At 37.7% G+C, this 4,856-nt stretch overlaps 1 long non-coding RNA gene across 2 annotated transcripts; it reads left to right on the forward strand.

Annotated features, from left to right (window-relative positions):
- LOC124259494 lies at positions 1-1,065 on the forward strand. 2 transcript variants are annotated; one of them, XR_006893853.1, is made up of 2 exons: positions 1-106; positions 187-1,065. It is a non-coding gene; the product is annotated as an uncharacterized LOC124259494 (long non-coding RNA). The 2 variants fall into 2 exon arrangements; XR_006893852.1 differs by having other exon boundaries at positions 227-1,065.
- The last annotated feature ends 3,791 nt before the right edge of the window (positions 1,066-4,856 follow it).

Raw genomic sequence — 4,856 nt, forward strand, 5'->3', positions numbered from 1 at the left:
TATTGACATCTTTGCAACCAATGTATGCTTGAAAACTAGTCTCTCATGCTGTTAGTTGTTGTGCAGGTATGTTGTTGCTAAGGCAGGCTTGTTGTTGCTGACACAGGTATCTTGTTGCTGACACAGGTATGTTGTTGCTAAGGCAGGTATGTTGTTGCTGACACAGGTATCTTGTTGCTGACACAGGTATGTTGTTGCTGACACAGGTATCTTGTTGCTGACACAGGTATGTTGTTGCTAAGGCAGGTATGTTGTTGCTGACACAGGTACGTTGTTGCTAAGGCAGGTATGTTGCTGACACAGATACGTTGTTGCTAAGGCAGGTATGTTGTTGCTAAAGCAGGTATGTTGTTGCTGACACAGGTAAGTTGTTGCTAAGGCAGGTATGTTGTTGCTGACACAGGTACATTGTTGCTAAGGGAGGTGTGTTGTTGCTAAGGCAGGTATGTTGTTGCTAAGGCAGGTATGTTGTTTCTGTTTGAAGTTTGGTAAGGCAGGTGTGTTTTACCTGAGGCAGTAGTGTTGTTACAACAGGTACATAGTTGGCAGGGATGTTGAAGGCAGGGATGTCGTTGCAGAGGCAGGAATTTTCTTTTCTGAGGCAGGTATACTGTTGCAAAGGCAGGTGCTGTTGCTGATGTTGTGTGTTGTTGCTGAGGCAGTTGTGCTGATCCAGAGACAGGGACGTTGTTACTGAGGCAGGTATGTCTATTGACAGCTAAGTTACTATATACTTAGAGCTGTTACCTCGCTGTGATACCGATAAATATACTCAAAAATTGTTCCCCGATCAGTCAAGACTGAACACAAGATGTATTTTCAATATAGGAGCCTATTTAGCTAACAATGAGAAGTCTTCAGAATGCTAAATTGTACAATTCATTGCCATGATATTGAGGATTTGAAATAAGTATTTGAATCTGGGAGGTTTCTGTACCTGATTTGTTGATTAATTATATCCACTACACCTCATATTGAACTCGTGTATTAATGGGGGTTGGGGGAATGTAGTTTATCGTCTAAAATTGTTGTACACAGGATTTAAGGCATGGGTGAGATATTTTGTCAAACTGCAAGCAAGTTCTCTTTGGAGATGCAGTGAAAAACCATCTCACTGTCTTGCAGAGTATTATCACTTCAATCTCTACCATGACTGGGGCGGTGGGGTAGTCTAGTGGTTAAAGCGTTGGCTCGTCACGCCGAAGACACGGGTTCGAATCCCCACATGGGTACATTGTGTGAAGCCCATTTCTGGTGTCCCCCGCCATGATGTTGCTGGAATATTGCTAAAAGCGGCGTAAAACCAAACTCAGTCAGTCATTCTTTCTCTACCCTGACCAGTAGTTGTACTTTTTACCAGATAGCCAGGGGTTATTTCAATTTAAAACTGTGAAAGGGACAACAATTTTGGGTGATAAATGGAATCTCATCCTCCTTTGTCTAATTAAATAAGCCAATACTTATTGAAATTTAGAGCTACTTGGCTTAAACTTTTATAGACACATGTAGATATCAAGATGAGATATACTATGGATAAACCTGAAGCCTCTGTGAGAAAATTTATACCACAATAGTTTATTATCATATTATTGTTGATACAATTTTCACATTGATAATTATTAATAATTTTCCCAATCAATGATATTTCCGATAATCAATATTTTTTAGCCAGCCCTAGTTTCTTAGCTTTGACATTGACAGCTCTGCAATGTCTCCGTTCGTGATGATCAGAGTATCTAGTGAAATATCAACATGCATTACATTGCCTAAGTCAAGCTTCTCCGTTTTTTGCGTTGTTTTGGTTTCCTGTATCTAGTCAGTGATGGTTATTCCTCTGTATAGACATTTGTTGTAGTATGTGCAGTTATATTGATGGGTGTTAGAGTTTGAGACCTTTAATAGATGGTAAACATTTGCTTTTTGCACATCTATGTCAGTATTCCACAGACAGACGCCAAGAAAATATATCACACAAATTAGGAGACTTTATATTTATTGTGTCAAGTTCACAAAGCTGACAGCTGACATACAAACAAGTTTCCACAATGTTTACACTTATCACAGGGCTCCAGATAAGATGCGTATCCTTGTAAATTACGCATGGATAATTCAGATACATGTATATGCATAAAAAGTCAAATCAATGAGTGATAGATACGTATAACTTTCTCAGAATACGAGTCAGATTTTGTTTACATGCGTGAACCAAACCTGTGAAATATTGTTTCAGTCCTACACATCCGATTCTTAAGATCTCGAATAGTGTTGGTTGTCTGTATTGAAGCGAACATTGTCGAGTTTTTCCGTTTGGTCTCCATTAATATTTCTTATCCATGTTCGGTTCACAATTTGTTTAAAGCTAGCCCTTAAACAGCGGTACTATCACAAACATACAAACAAGTTTCCACAATGTTTACACTTATCACAGGGCTCCAGATAAGATGCGTATCCTCATAAATTACGCATGGATAATTCAGATATATACATAAAAAGTCAAATCAATGAGAGATAGATATGTATAACTTTCTCAGAATACGAGTCCGAGTTTGTTAAACAGCGCTATCACAGCGTTTCCGGTCCTTATCCATACTAATACAGCTGTAGATCAGCTCAACACACATTGTCATTTATTTCCTGTCATCTGCAGTAACAATGACTAACCAAAAGGAAAACTGTTTTATTTAGCAAGGAGAAGTAATAAAACCATGCAACCTCTGAAATACTCCTACTTTTATTTCCATTTGGTATTTTACTCCTCACTTTTATGTTTGAGGAATGAAATAAACCAGAGTCAAATAATTATCTGGAGCCCTGTTATCAGAGGGGGACTCAAAGTCTGGTCTAGACCACCAGTTGTCTGACATCCATTTTAGTGGCAGCTGTGGTGGCTGAGTGGGCTAGACGGCTGACTTTGTGTGCTGGCAATTGGGTGCCTGACTCTCAGGGTGTGGGTCCCAGATGGGACTCAACCCAACAAAGGTACAACTATCTGTACTTTACTGAGAAAGTGTAATCCCAAATGTAGCAATTTCATCATCTCCTTACAAAGAGTTCCAAGCCATATGCCTTTCAGTGAGAGAAGTAAGACCTGTTATTGCTTGCTCGTCTGGAGAATTTAGTTTAAAAAAGAAAATCATAGAGGATACTGTGTACTGTCTGGAATCTCTTTCGCTAATTCTACTTCAGATTTGTGTTTAAGCATCATCATCAGTTTTCCAATGTAATGATATTTTAGTTTGATATACTACACAACTTTTCAAACGGAGAACTATGTCATTTTATACAGATACACGCTTGGCATAAGGATTTGTTTTGTGTATCATGGGAAGATGAAGTTATCCTTATCAATAATTGAATAATATATAGACACTATGCTTTTGTTTTTAGTCTTCATATCAGTTGAGCTGGACAGCTGCCTTTTGTCACACTGATCACTTCCCTTTAAATCAAGCTTGAGTTATCTCCCTTTGATGCATTATTACCTCCCTTGCCTTATAGGGAACCCTACTGATGTTTGTATCACAAGAACAGTCAAATCACTGAAATCGAGTATTCGGAATTGTTGTCTGACTTAGTTTGGTTCACAAACAATCCTGATAAACAGGATGTCCTTAACTGTGTTTGTGTTTTATGGTTAAGTCTGGCAGAAAACTTTTTGTGACCGTGTTTGTTCACTTTACTTAAAAACTACAAGTACAATCGTTTTCTTATTTGGCATGATGCATTGTAATTGTTCTATAATTAATTTCATGATTTCATTACACAGTTCACTATTTGTTATGAGGGAGGAGTGCAGAGAGAGGAACAGCCAGCTGTGCCATTGATTCATTTACCTGTGCTGGGCCTTTTCGCTGACCTGGCAGTTCCTCTCTCTGCACTCCTCCTTCGTAGCAAATAGTGAACTGTGTCAATATTTTATTGATTGTTTGTTAAACAACTGTTTGATTATTAAATCATAATTCATGAAATTATAAATTCACAATGGTAGAACAATTATAATGCGTCATGCCAAATTAGAAAACGATTGTACATGTAGTTTTTGAGTAAAGTGACCAAATACTTTCATGAAAGGTTTTCTTCAAGACTATATAAAGAACATCTCAAGAATGAGAACTAGATATGTTTGTAATCCTTGTATTTCTAACAATATGGATCTATTTACATTTTAACCTGTTCTCTTTCCTACATGTTGTGTCTTTATTGTTTTGGCAGGTGAATCTTTATCTTGATCACCGATGCTATCAAAGATTTCCTGTTGTATAATGTTAATCATTTGTCAGGAAAAATGTATATTTATTCAATGCCACACCAAAACATCAGGAAGTTATCAGGAAGATAGCATGTACATTTGGTCTTGCAGGGGCAATTTACCAAAGTATCACGTACAGTGCCTGAACATTTACTTTGAACTATACCTGGGCGCACTGAACTGAAAATGAAAGAAATATGTAAATGTGTTTTCAGGGTAATGTTTCACAAAATGTGACATTATTCCAAAAAAGTATAAAATGCCAAAGTCCCCAAAGTTGGGTTGTTTGTTTTGTAATTTATTAATATGACCCCACAATATTTTCTGGAACACATGGGCATGTGTAGCCTTGAAGTGTCACATGTATATTATGTTAAACATATTCTCAGTATTAGTTCTCAAATGTTTGGAGAGGTTCATCAAAGCAATAAACTTACGAAAGCCTCCAGACTCCCTTAATAATAATCAAGACATATTTTGTGTGCACTGTTTAGTGACTGCGAGCGAGTGTATCGTGCAGTGCGGGAGCGAAATGTTGTAAATGGAGATTCGAGGCCAGGGAATCTTTCATGCTTTCCAATGCTCAGGAATGTTTATGATAAGTTTC

Source organism: Haliotis rubra, unplaced genomic scaffold, assembly GCF_003918875.1.
Source record: "Haliotis rubra isolate DU_JTF1 unplaced genomic scaffold, ASM391887v1 Scf724, whole genome shotgun sequence".
Taxonomy (NCBI): domain Eukaryota; kingdom Metazoa; phylum Mollusca; class Gastropoda; order Lepetellida; family Haliotidae; genus Haliotis; species Haliotis rubra.